This window comes from Scyliorhinus canicula, chromosome 31 (genome assembly GCF_902713615.1).
Source record: "Scyliorhinus canicula chromosome 31, sScyCan1.1, whole genome shotgun sequence".
NCBI lineage: Eukaryota > Metazoa > Chordata > Chondrichthyes > Carcharhiniformes > Scyliorhinidae > Scyliorhinus > Scyliorhinus canicula.
The window spans coordinates 10,288,527-10,302,786 of NC_052176.1; the positions used below are offsets into that span (position 1 = coordinate 10,288,527).

The 14,260-nt window shown below is 47.0% G+C and overlaps 4 non-coding genes across 4 annotated transcripts; 3 read left to right on the forward strand and 1 right to left on the reverse strand.

The window, feature by feature from the left end:
* The first annotated feature begins 3,639 nt into the window (after positions 1-3,639).
* trnal-aag lies at positions 3,640-3,722 on the forward strand. Its single transcript has one exon. It is a non-coding gene; the product is annotated as a tRNA-Leu (tRNA).
* Positions 3,723-7,446: 3,724 nt separating this feature from the next.
* Positions 7,447-7,518, forward strand: trnag-ucc. The gene has a single exon. It is a non-coding gene; the product is annotated as a tRNA-Gly (tRNA).
* A 446-nt stretch (positions 7,519-7,964) lies between these two features.
* On the forward strand, positions 7,965-8,036 carry trnaw-cca. The gene has a single exon. It is a non-coding gene; the product is annotated as a tRNA-Trp (tRNA).
* A 3,414-nt stretch (positions 8,037-11,450) lies between these two features.
* On the reverse strand, positions 11,451-11,523 carry trnak-cuu. The gene has a single exon. It is a non-coding gene; the product is annotated as a tRNA-Lys (tRNA).
* Between the last annotated feature and the right edge of the window lie 2,737 nt (positions 11,524-14,260).

Here is a 14,260-nt window from a genome sequence, read left to right on the forward strand (position 1 = left end):
ACGAACTGCATTGGCTTTGAGTGCGGCGCCAGAGAAAGATTGTGAGGAATACTCTCTACTGTGTCTGGTCTCTGTGGCAGTAGAAGTGAGCTCTGGGGGCGGGGAGTCTTTGAAAGAAATGGACTTCTGGCCCGATCATGGTTTACATGCTTGCGCTGGAGATGACCTGGGTTTGCACCTGGTAAGAGATAGGGCCCATTCAGCAAAAGATAACTCCAGGTACCCACTGGGAACCACCAGCAAAATTTCGAACGAACACTGTGTCACCGGGCGTAAACTGCCGAATCGGCGAATGCCGAGAAAAGCCAGGTCCCTGACTTTCTTGAGTACAGCTTACTTTTGCGCCAATGTCCGGGAAAACAATGCGACGGTAGGTGCAAAGTCTCCGTCCCATTAGAAGTTTGGCAGGAGCTACTCCAGTCGCGCATAGGCAATGGTCCTGTCTGTAAACAGAAACCGAGCCAGTCTCGTGTCCATAGATCCGGAAGACTGCTTCTTTAGGCCCCGTTTGAATGTCTGGACTGCGCGCTCCGCCAACCCATTGGAAGCCGGGTGGTATGGAGCATATGCCGTTCATTTTAATGAACCTCGCAAACTCCTCACTTCTGAATGGAGTGCCGTTGTCCATGGCCAACACCTTGGGGAGGCCATGCGTACTGAAAGAAAAATGCATCTTCACAATTGTTGTGCAGGACGTTGTGCCTCCCATCGTATGCACCTATAACCGTTTAGACTGGGTATCGATAAATAGAAGGGACATGGATCCTTGAAAAGGGCCGGCGAAATCCGCATGAAAGCGTGCCCAAGGCAGCCCTGGCCATTCCCAGTGATGTAGGGGCGCGGCTGGTGGTAGCTTCTGATGCTTCTAGCAAATGGAGCCGTTTTGGGCCACCTTCACAATGTCAGTGGCGAGGCCTGGCCACCAGACATAACTCCGGGCCAACATTTTAATTTCCGTCACACCCAGATGCCCATTGTGGACGTCCCTTATTATCAGCTCCTGCCCTTATTCCGGGACAATCCCATACATCCCCCACAAGAGGATAACGTCCTCCACTCTGAATTCTGACAGCTTGGAGGAAAATGCCCCCAACTCGCCTGGGCGCTGTCTATGCTGCCCACCGTACAGAACTATGTGCTGAACCTTTGACAGGACTGGCTCCTTCTGGGTCCACTCACAGATCTGTGATGTCCTGACAGGCAAGGAGTCGATAAAATTTAGGGTTGCAACCACCTCACCAGTCATGGGGGTCGAAATTGGGCCGGTCGATAAAGGCGATATTCACTATCTGCACTCCTGGTTTATGCTTTAGAGAATACTCGTAGCCAGCGAGCAACAAAGCCCAGTGCTGGATTCCTGCAGAAGCCATGGGCAGTATTGGCTTATCCTCTCGTAATATAGAACATAGAACAGTGCAGCACAGAACAGGCCCTTCGGCCCTCAATGTTGTGTCGAGCAATGATCACCCTACTCAAACCCACGTATCCACCCTATACCCTTAAACCAACAACCCCCCCCCTTAACCTTACTTTTAAGGACACTACCGGCAATTTAGCATGGCCAATACACCTAACCCGCACATCTTTGGACTGTGGGAGAAAACCGGAGCACCCAGAGGAAACCCACGCACACAGGGGGAGGACGTGCAGACTCTGCACAGACAGTGTCCCAGCCGGGAATCGAACTTGGGACCCTGGAGCTGTGAAGCACTTATGCTAACCACCATGCTACCGTAATGTCCCAGCAGAGGCTGATGATCAGTCTTAATAGTGAAGTGGCGGCCATACACATATTGGTGGAAGCGTTTCACCGCAAAGACCATCGCCAGGTCCTCCTTCTCGATCTGCGCGTACTTATTTTCCGCTGCAGTCAATGTGCGGGAGGCAAAAGCTATCGGCCGCTCGGCCCCGTTCTCCATCTTGTGGGACAGGACGGCCCCAATACCAGACGGGGATGCATCACACGTGATGAGCAAAGGCTTTCCAGGATAATAGTGGATTAGTAACCCAGATGACAATTGTTGTTTTACCCACCGGAAAGCAGTTTCTTGCGGCTGACCCCAAACCCAGGAGTAATTCTTCTTCAACAGAAGGTGCAATGGGGCCAGCGTAGTTTCCAGATTAGGGAGGAACTTCCTGTAATAGTTTACGCAGCCGAGAAAAGGACAAAGATGCGCACACTTTCTCTGCGATGGGGTGCAAACCTTCGCGGTCCACCCGATAACCAAGTACACTACTTCCTTCACACGAAAGTCGCACTTTGTGTGATGTAAACCGACTCCAGCCTCTGAAAAGCATCCAAGGACAGCCACCACATTTTGCACATGTTCCTGCTCCAACGTCCCTGCAATCAAAACGTCATCTAAGTAGACAGTAACATGCGATAAACCTCTCAAGATACCTTCCACAACGCATTGAAAAATAGCACATGCAGAGGATACCCCAAAGGGCAAACCATGTCTATTCATACTGGCCCTGGTGTGTATTGATAATTACATATGGCCTGGAGGCAAGTTCCAGCTCCAACATGACTCATCTCTAATTTCGTAAACGAGAGTCTGCCTGCAAGCTATGCATAGAGATCCTCTATGCGAGGCATTGGATATCAGTCAAGCAGGAAAGCCGTATTCACTGTAATTTATAGTCGCTGCACAAGCGAACTGTGGCATCTGGCTTCACAACAGGTACAATTGGTACGGCCCGTCAGTGAAACAGACGGGCCTGATAATACCCAAGGACTCCAAATGAGTGAGCTCCCCAGAAATAGCGTGGTGTGGCTCCTGGTTCGACGTGGATACGGGCTACAACCCCTTTTATTTCCCCAAACCGGGCTGGAATACATCTGGGTACTGTCCTAGTACCTCCGTCAACACTTCAGAAGCTGTTTGGAGGATGTTCTTGAAATGCAGCCACAAATGGAGCAACCAGTCCCGACATACTGGCACCACGATAAGTGGGAAATGCCCCTCCTGGCATCGATTAACAAAAGGGGTTATAATAGTTCCAATACCTTCCATTCAATGGTGAAGTCAGGACGCGAGAATCCTGCGGTCGTTGGCACGGAAAATCCCCGCAGGCAAAAACCCTGTTAATGCCTGGATAATCTGCTCAGTGACTCTGGTTGAGGAATTCATAATCACCCAGGACTCCGGATAAATGTCCTCTTCTCTTCTTGCAAATAGTCTGGCTGGTTGGAATAGTGAGGTGACGAAGTTGAATTCTCCCAGAATCCTCTTCTGTCGCCTGTGCTGGGTGAACTTCCTCCTGCTTGGACACCGGAGGAGTTATTTGGCTACTTGTCTGCGAAAGCAGCGCCAGAAACAGCTGTGGAGAGAGATTCCAGCCGCCAGGATGCAACTGTCCAATTGGATCCATCACGCCGCTCAGATCTCAGACTCTCAATACCTTCGTGTGAGGAACAGGTCGACGTCAGTTCGGTCTTTGTTGATTGGAGCAAACTGATCAATGCAGCAATGAGAAGCTCCTTAAACCCCAGCGGCTTGGAGAAGGGTGGCCCTCAGATACAGGACTCTGGCTAGGGTTCAAAAACAGGAAAAGCACCTCTAGTTTGAAATGAAATGACAATGAAGATACAACTTAAATTGATTTGTGCACGGAACATGTTCCTGGCCGCAGCTGGTTAGGATGGCCGAGCGGTCGAAAGCGCTGCGTTAAGGTCGCAGTCTCCTCTGGAGGCCTGGGTTCGAATCCCACTCCTGACGTTAACTTTTTCTCCAGGTCGTTCCGTTTCTCCATCATCATGTTGAACTCAAGGATGATCCAGACCTCCCATTCAATGGGGAAGCGGTGGTCTCATACATGGGTTTCCTGGTTTAATTCGCACCCCAGGACCCCACAGGCAGAAGGCCTGTCCATGACTGGTTAATCTGCTCACTGACACCGGTTAAGGAATTAATATTCATACCAGGGCGCAGAGCAAAATGCCTCTTATCTTCTCATAAATAGTAAATAGCCTGTCTGGTTGGATTGTCGAGGTGACTCAGTTGACCTTTCCCAGAATCCTTTTCTGCCGCCTTTCCAGGAGGAACGTCCTCCTGTTTGCACACAAGAGGTGTTATTCGGCTACTGGTCTGTGAAAGCAGCACCAGAAGCAGCTGTGGAGAGAGATTACAGTCACCACGATGCAACTGTCTAATTGGATCCATCACGCCGCTCAGATCTTAGTCTCTCAACACCTTCGTGTGAGGAACAGGTAGGCGGCAGATCGGTCTTTGATGATTGGAGCAAACTGATCTATGTAGCAGTGAGACGCTCCTTCATCCCCAGCGGCTTGGAGAAGGTTGGTACTCTGATACAGAAATCTGGCTGGGGTTCAAAAATAGGAAAGGCACATTTAGTTTCAAATGAAATGACAATGAAGATATAATTTGTTGCACCTGATGATCATGAGTGATGTACGGAGGACATTGTGAACTTACTGGCCAGAAACGTACGAACTCTATTTTTGTTTTAATGGACAGCTACAATCCACGTGATTATTCTAGGGCACAACAATGAATAAAAGTGAATCAGTGTTCAGCAGTTTCTAACATCCCAGACCTCCAGTTTGTTCCTATTGAGAACCCCGTCCTCGATTGAAGCTTGTTCTCTAAGAATTGGACCACCGCCGCCTGGGAATACGGCAGCAATACCTCCAAGATCTGATCTGTAACAAAATCACAGAATAATGCAATGTCCCCTCATGACTGACCCTTCTCCTGAGGGGAACAGGTGCTCCCTCTCCGCCCTGTCTATACATATCATAATCTAGTACCCCTCGATCAGATCACCCCTCAGTCATCTCTGTTCCTGCAAGAGAGAAAAAACAGGCCTATCCAACCTCTCTTCATATCATAAATGTTCCATCCCCAGCAAAATCCGGTTGAATCACATCTGCACCCCATTCACTGCAGTCACATATTTCCTGTCATGTGGTGACCAGAATTGCACACGGTACTCCAGCTGTAGCCTCACCAACATTTTCTACAACTCCAACATGACCTGTCTGCTTTTGTAATCCATGCCCCGATTGATAAAGACAAATATCTCAGATGCCTTTTCCAGCACCCTATTAACCTGCCCTTCAGCCTGCAGAGATCCATGGACAAACACTCCAAGGTCCCTTTGTTCCTCAGGGCTTCCCAGTGTCAGGCCACTCACATTAATCCTATAATAATATAATGTTCTTTATTGTCACAAAGAGGCTTATCTTAACACTGCAATGAAGTTACTGCGAAATTCGCGACCAAAGGCATCATATCTTATTTTTCAGCGTTAAAATCCATCAGCCACTTTTCTGCCCATTTGACCATCCCGTCTATATCTTCCTGTAACTCAAGACCCTCAATCTCACTGTAAGCTTGAAACTCAGTGAAAGGATTTCACCCTTATTTCGGAACCTGATCACCGCATCAATCCTAACATTCAGCTTGGGTGGGCAGACAAGACAACTTCCTTCCCGCAGCCCCCCAGCACAGACTGGATAATATCCCAAACTCCTATCCTGCTATTGTCACATTGCTGCCCCACCTTGTTCTCTTCACAAAACTCCAGGAATCGCAGACCAAATTTTCAGACCGTTGATTTGCTCTTCAACTAACACCTTGTCCCTGATTAATTCCAGCTTGGGAGGAGGGGATCGACATTCCGAGGTACTCTGCAGACATCCGGTTGCTGGTGATGGACCAAAGGAGGCCTCCAACCTGAAAGAAAGCCTCTCTCACAGCCCTGTGAGCGTGGCTCCATTAGACGGTTCGGTCAATACCTGCAGAATAGATGACAATGGAGAGAAGTGTGAGCAATTTCAGCGTCACAATTCTCTGGACATAGAGGATTCAAAATAAAACATTTTTGAGAACACTGAACAGATCCTCTGGGATCAGCACTCAAGTCAATGGGGAAAATCCAATGGATTTCTAGTGGAAAGATTTAACAACTGGATGATGGCAGCTGAAATCAGTCCTCGCGTTACAATCTCTGTAGATATTCCACTGAATTGAAACCTGCAAAAGGCATACTTTTCGACGAGAAATCCAACATATTTCCCACTGTTATGGAAGTTGTCAATCGCACAGATGGTCAAACGGAATATGGCTGGGCTGGGATTTTAATCCATATTTTTCTTTAGGGAACAGACACCTTCACGCACTAAGGTACAGAGTGTGAGGATGTTCAGCTAATCACGAAGCCGTAAGAGGTCGGCTTGTTTGTCTAGGGGTATGATTCGCGCTTAGGAACTTTCATTTGAAGTAAAATGCGAGAGATCCCGGGTTCAAATCCCAGACAAGCCCTGTTTTTGGGGCAGCATTGTGGATAGCATAATTGCTTCACAGCTCCAGTGTCCCAGGGTCACTGTCTGTGCGGAGTCTGCACATCCTCCCCGTATGTGCGTGGGTTTCCTCCGGGTGCTCCTGTTTCCTCCCACAGTCCAAAGATGTGCAGGTTAGGTGGATTGGCCATGACAAATTGCCCTTAGAGTCCAAAATTGCCCTTCGTTACTGGGTTATTGCGATAGGTTGGAGCTGTTGATCTTGGGTCGGGTTCTCTTTCCAAGAGCTGGTGCAGACTCGATGGGCCGAATGGCCTCCTTCTGCACTGTAAATTCAATAATTCTATGAATACTGGTAATACCTTATGGATCTGTAGTATCTGTGAAAAGGGAAATAGCTAACATTCCACATCCTGACCTTTCATTGCAATGACCTGTTTCTGTCTTTGTTTCAGATTTGCAGCATCCGCAGTATTTTGCTTTTGGGCCAAAGGACAATGAGTTGTCTTTCCTGCCCTCAGGCTTATTGCAGATCTCTCTGGCTGTGGCTGTCGCTGATTCGGCCAAACATTTACATTCTATCATTAATTGTCCGTGAGAATGGGCGGTGGGGTGATTCTGGAACCGCTGCAAGTCCATATGGTGTATGTACACACACAGTGCTGTTAGGGAGGGTTCCAGGTTTGGATGGTGCCTCGCGGAGGAAACGTCAATGTCAAGAGTGGGATTCGAGCCAATACTTCCAGAAGAGACTGCGACCTGAACTCGGCCACCCTGACGTATTCGAAAGGTTAGGTGCGATTCGGAAGAAATCGGGTGCTGTTTCCGAGGGTCGGTACCGACTCGATGGGCCGAATGGCCTCCTTCTGCACTGGAGGCATTCTATGATTATTTAAACAGGGTTAAATTGGCAGCATCAGGGCACAAGGACAAGTTAAGGTCGCAGACCAGAGTAAGTGTCCTATGTAATGACAGATAGAACATGAAAAAAATTAGATAAATACATTTATTGTGGACTGGTGCCATCTGCTGGCTGAACGGGAGCCGTGCAACACGGACACTTTCATTCAGGAGCATTTTAAATTGGAGTAAAAGAACTTACGCAAAGTAAGTATCTGTTACGAAACAGTTTATCAAACTAATCTAAAGAACCAAAAGGACACAAAATCAATCAGTGAGCGATGGTGGTATAGTGGTGAGCATAGCTGCCTTCCAAGCAGTTGACCCGGGTTCGATTCCCGGCCATCGCAATATCAACTTGGATTTTTTTTCCCATTTCCTGAGGAGGAGAAACAACTTTTCATTCTGAATTTATGCGCAGGTCCAGCAGGGAATGAAATAAGTATTTACCAATTTTTTAAAGGGGTTTCAGTATGGACAGTGTTCGACTATTCACCATCTCGCCCCCCCCCCCCCCCCACCCCCCACCCAGCCCTCAAACAAAAGCTAAAAAACGCCGCATTTTTACTTCTCCCTCATGAAGTGGACCAATCAGAGACACAACAGACACGTTACAGACGAGGATGGGATTTGAAGCCACGTGTACCGAACACAATGGGTTATTGTGCATCACCTTAACCACGTGGTACCTTTACTTCATGGCCCTTTAATATCCCTAAAACTAACTGAGTTTTTTCCGCCGTTGGGTGTAAATAAAACATGAATCTATGAGGGAAACACTAACAGCGCAAACGTTGGGCTTGTGGCGCAACGGTAGCGCGTCTGACTCCAAATCAGAAGGTTGCGTGTTCAAATCACGTCAGGCTCAGGAAGGTTTTCAGCAGCTGTTTTCAGGAATTTCTCTCTGTGTGGGAATATTCCCGAAATGACGCTGTTCAAAACCACAGTGCTGGCCATTTTTTACGGATATTTATATTTATATTTTATATTTGATATATCAGTTCCACACCATGGTGAAATGGTCTGAAAATGACGTTTTCATTTCTTCACGTGTTGTCCACTGATATATTCGTGGCAATAACTTCTCTGGACACAAATCAGGGTAGCACAAGTGGCAAGCATTGTGGCTTTACAGTGTCAGGTTCCCAGGTGCGATTCACTGACTGTGCGGAGTCTGCACGTTCTGCCCGTGTCTGCATGGGCTTCCTCCGGGTGCTCCGGTTTCCTCCCACAGTCCGAAGATGTGGATTAGGTGGATTGGCCATGCTAAATTGCCCTTCGTGCCCAGATTGGACATGCGGGACCAGTCTTTATAAATAGAAACCTCTTCCCAGTCCTGGGTCACTGTCCCTGTGGAGTTAGCACATTCTTCCCATGCCAGCCTGGGTTTCACCCCCACAATCCAAATATGTGCACGGTATGTGGATTAGCCACGCTAAATTGGCACTTAATTGGAAAAAAATAATAGGGTTCTCTAAATTTATACAGAAATAAGTAAATAGAAACGCCGAGCACAAAGGCACGGCCGCTATGGAGATTCGTCATAAAATCCTGAAACAGAAATAGACAATGTTGGATAACTCGGCTGGTCTGGCAGCATCTGTGGAGAGAGAAACAGAGTTACAGTTTCCAGTCCAGTATGACCCTGCTTCCCATTCTCTGTTTCCCTCTCCACAGCTGCTGCCAGAACTGCTGAGATTTTCCGGCATTTTCTGATTTTATCACGGGAATACCCGCCAGCTCTGTGTGACTGACATGGACACGGTGGGCGGAATGGCCTCACCCTGTGCTGTAACCATTCTGTGATTCTATAATTCCAAGCTGTCCTCGTATTGGAAATGAAACAATGAACAATGAAATGTCGATTTGCTTTGACACTACCCAATAGACAGAGTGGTTCCTCTCCCACCACCCGATCAATGCATCTCAATCGGAACAAGACTGAATTTTGAATCCTCGCCCTTCCAACACAACTCGATGCAATCCGGCCTCACAACTTGGGCTGGATTGTCACATCAGTGATTGCAGATACATCTTGGAAAAATGAGTCCCACCTCGGAGAAAACAGGATGAAAATTCGATGATGATGGGATGCGCTCCCACAGCGCAATGGATTAGCAGTCCGTCGCCTGAACACTCGGCCACCTCATCCCGCAAGCGCGTTGGTCAAATCAAAGGTTTATCGGGTCCAAGCAACCATTGTATTCAGCCAGCGGCGTGGATGCACAAGCGTGCGCCTGTTTTTACGTGAGGATAAATTCAGAATCCCACACCATGATCAAACGACCTTTAAATACCGTGTCCAATCCTTCACGTGTTCTGCAGTGATTTATTCGCAGCAATAACTTCCCTGAATTTCCCGATTTCAGTCAATGACACCATCCGGGCTCGTCCGGGATTTGAACCCGGGACCCTGGCATTTTATCGCAGCTGAGAATCAATGTCAATGTCAGGAGTGGGATTCGAACCCTCCTCTCCAGAGGAGACTGCGACCTGATGTATCCAAATCGGTTCGGAGGGGATTGCGCCGAGTTGGGGTGCGTTTTCCGAGGGTCAGTGCAGACTGGATAGGCCGAATGGTCTCCTTCTGCACTGGAGGGTTCTATGATTACTTAAACAGGGTGTAAACGGCAGCATCAGGACACAAGGACAAGGTGAGGTCTCAGGCCAGAGCAAGAGTCCTCTGTAATGACACACAGAACATCAGAAATAAATACATTTATTGTGGACTGGTGCCATCTCCTGGCTGAACGGGAGCCGTCCGACACGGACACTTTCATTCAGGAACATTTTCAATTGGAGTGAAATAACATAAACATAGTAAGATGTTTTTTACGAAACAATTTATCAAAAGAATGCAAAGCATCAAAAGGACTCGACGTTGGACAGTAAGTGATGGGGGTATCCTGGTGAGCAGAGCTGCCTTCCAAGCTAGTTGAACCGGGTTCGATTCCCGACCATCGCAATAATAAATTGATCGGAAGCGTTTGCGTGATTCCGTGCGTCTCGAACTGAGGGAGAAAGTGAGGTGGCTGGAGGCAGGAATCTTCGCTTGTTGTAAATAGTCTGGTTGGATTGTTCACATCCGTCCGAGAGGGGAAACTGTGATCTCGGTTTCTATTGTGGTTTATTATTGGATATTGTTACATATCATTATTGCCCCTCACTGTAGGTATTCCTGGAAATTATTATATAATCTTTTCCCCTTCTCGCTGTTAAAGGATTTGAAAACACTGAAAAACTCCTGGTTCTATCTTTACCAAATTATATGACTGTTAATAAAACATAACTCACTCCAATCAGTGGAGATGTGATATTGGCATCGATAATACTCACACACCACAGCAGATGTTGTCTGTTTCCCTCAGAGAGTCAATTGAAGAGCTTCCCTATTTTGCTACTTTGAGCTTCACAATGCTGTAATGCTGTCTGCTTCATTCCTGGGATAAATGTCCGGATCACACTGGAAGCAAGACTTTGATACTAATTTACTGAAAAGAAAAGGCGGATGTGCTGCAGGGTGATAGCGACATGTTTGCTTTTGGTGTGAGTAAGAATATAAATAGCAGACGATGGTTTCGCTCTGTCGACCTCTGGGTTATGGGCCCAGCACGATTCCGCTGCGCCTCTCTGCTCCTTAAAGCCGCTGTGTTCGCAATTGCTGCTCTGCGGCAGCCAGATAACTATTCACCTGCTCCATTTTTTTCTTAAACGAGAACCCACGCGTTGTGAAGCTCACCTTTGCTGGGAAATAACACGAAACATCAGCACGGCTGTAACAGACAGAGAAAGACACAGAGAAAAGCAGGAAGAGACTATCAGGGCACACACACAATGACACACAGAAAAGGTGCCGAGCAAACCAGCAAGGTACTGAGATGGACAAACTACTTATTTTGGAAAAATTGATTTTCTGTTGCACAAAGATAGGCAATTAAATGTATTTCCTACTGTGTAACTGTTCTCTCTGCTGTGCAACTGTGCTCTCTGCTGAGTAACTGTTCTCTCTGCTGTGTAACTGTTCTCTCTGTCGTGGAACAGTGACTCTGCCGGTGACAGATGTTCACTGTGGTTGTCTCAAATCATTCTCTGTTGTGGAAATATTATCCGTCTGAAGCACAACCTTTCTCCGCCATTACTGAGACGAAATTCCAATTCCAGATTTTTCAACGCTTGTCACGAAAGATTAGTTGAGGTGGCTGGATCCCCAGTCCAGGGACACAACCTTGTTATTAAAGGTTATCTGAACACACCTGAACATTCACATATAGCAACATGAGAGCGCCCATCGTGGGGCTTGAACCCACGACCCTGGAATTAAGAGTCCCATGCTCTACCGACTGAGCTAGCCGGGCTAGTGCAAAAATGCACTCTTAACCCTCTTCCTGAGGAGTGTAGAATTTGAAAAGCAGCGAAATTTGTATCAAATCGTTCCCTAAAATTCCGATTAATTCTTCGGCCACAGTCGCTGGGAGCAGGGCTCGAACCTTCTGGGGAAAGTCCAATACCTTAACCACTTGATCATTGCAGCTATGTTCAGTAGGTCATTCATTAATAATGTAGTGGATACAAAACATTATAAAAGCAGCCTGGAATCACTCCAGGAAGTTCTTGCATTCCTGCGATGAACAGTGCCCGGTGTTTCTGTGAGTAGCGGTTGCCCCTTAAAAATGACCATTGGATTTGGAGAGAAGCCTTGAGAGACTCGAAATTCCCGGCTCCCTAAACGCCCCCGGATTGCGGTCAGAGCACACGCCTGGAGCAGCTGCTCAAACAGTAAATAATTTTTTTTTGTTACAAGTCCTTGGTCGCCAATCTTTCAGAGATCAGAATTTCTCCATGGTGTCAGGAATGGGCAGTATGGCACAAGGGCTTCACACCCTCAGCCCGCTACTGACATAGAATCATAGAATCCCTACAGTGCAAAGAAGACCATTCGGCAAAACGAGCATGTCCTGACCCTCCGAAGGCTCACCCACCTGCCCTCTGCTGGAATATTGTGTCCGATGGAGCAACTCTGCCCTCCAATTCCAACGCCTCATTTGATACCCGCCTCTCATGAGTGGGGTGCAGGATTAGATGGTCAGTGCAGACTCGATGGGTCGAATGGCCTCCATCTGCATTGCACTGGTTTCCATGGAAACATATATGATCACAGTATTTATTCACATGGGATATATATTAGCTCATAAATCAGCGGCAGTTGTCTCGTGGCCTAATGGTTAAGACGTCTGACTTCGGTGAATTTGATGATGACATCAGAAGATTTCAGGTTCGAGTCCTGCCGCGGTCATTTTATACAGAAATCCGGTGGAATTGCTGACAGCCGAGGTTTCCCTCCTCAGCTCAAAGTTCCACCTTTCCATCCAAACATTGCGGGGCTTTTTTTGGAATATAATTTCTTGTAACATTGTTCATTCAATTAGCTCTCATCTTAGTATTTTGTTTAACTCCGGATGCTTCCACAGTATCTGTTTGACTTGGATATAATATAGAATAAAATATTATGTATCAATCTGTTCAATACAATTCTGAGGAGGAAATTCTAATATCGCCAGGAAGACAGACAGCCATAGAGCCATAGATGTTGCAGCATGGAAACAGCCCTTAGGCCCAGCTTGTCAATGCCGCCCAGTTTCTATCACTAAGCTAGTCCCACTTTCCCGCATTTGGCCCATATCCATCTATACCCAACCTGCCCATGTAACTGTCTAACTGCTTTTTAAAAGACAAAATGATACCCGCCTCTACCAATGCCTCCGGCAGCCCGTCACAGATGCTCTTCATTATTTCATAGACCTCTATGACATCATCCCTCAGCCTCTGACACTCCAGGAAAACGATTCCCAGCCTAACCAGCCTCCACTTTTCACTCAGTCCATCAAGTCCTGGCAGCGTCCTTGTAAATCACTTCTGCACTCTTTCTAGTTTCACAATAACCTTCCGAAAATAGGCTGACAAGAACTGAACACAATATTTTATGTGTACTCTTCTCAATGTCTTGTACAAATTCAACATGACGTCCAAACTCTTGTATCAATATTCTGACATTAAAACCGAGCATGTTGAATGGCTTCTTCACCACCCTGTCCACCTGCGACACCACCTTCAAGGAGCTGTGAACCTGTGCCCCTAGATCTGTTTGTTCTGTAATTCTCCCCAACTCCCTACCATTAACTGAGTAGGTCAATCCCTGATTTGATCGACCAAAATGCATCACCTCACATTGATCCAAATTAAACTCCATCTGCCATTCTTCGGCCCACTGGCCCAAGAAGTTTAATAATGAGCTGAATCAACTGTTTTTTTGTTCAGAGGGATGAAAGATTATGTCACTGGATTGGGAATCCAGAGGTCTGAACTAATCTTTGGGACACGGAATAAATCCCACCATTCAAATTCATGATGTAATGGATTTTCAGGGGGGTTGACAGGGTGGATGCCGAGAGGTTGTTTCCACATGTGGGAGAATCGAGGACCAGAGGGAATAATCTCAGAGTAAGGTGCCGGCCGCCTAGTTAAACCAAAAATGATGAGTATTTTCTTTCTCAGAATATAGTGTACCTGTGGAAATGTCGTTTCGAAGCGAATGGAACGTCGAGGCTGCGTCAGTGAGTATGTTCAAGATTTAATCAGTAAATAAATCAATGGTTATGGGTTTGAGGCGGGAGAGTGGGTTTGAGGATTATATCAGATCAGTCATAACCTCATTGAATGGTGAAGCAGACAGGATGGGCCGAATGGCCTACTTCTGCTCCTACGTCTTACAGTGTAACGAGATCATCTGATGGACTTCTTTTCACGGCTGGACGGCCGGTTCTGGAAAGACAAAATCTGCTAGCAGTGCCCCAGATGAAGCTGGTGTCTGTTTGGAGCTTCTGAAGACGCATGTTTTCTTGGTGCCAAACTCCTGCCTAAAGCTGGCGTCGTGATTTAAATCGATTATCAGACAGAGGATTAGGAATATCGGTAGAGAGAATGGTGCAAGACAATTCACTCCTCAGGCCTATTGAACTCTGAATCTAAAGGGCGGGCGGCAATTCGGTCCTTGTTGATTGGAGCAAACTGATAAATGCAGCAACAAAAAGCTCC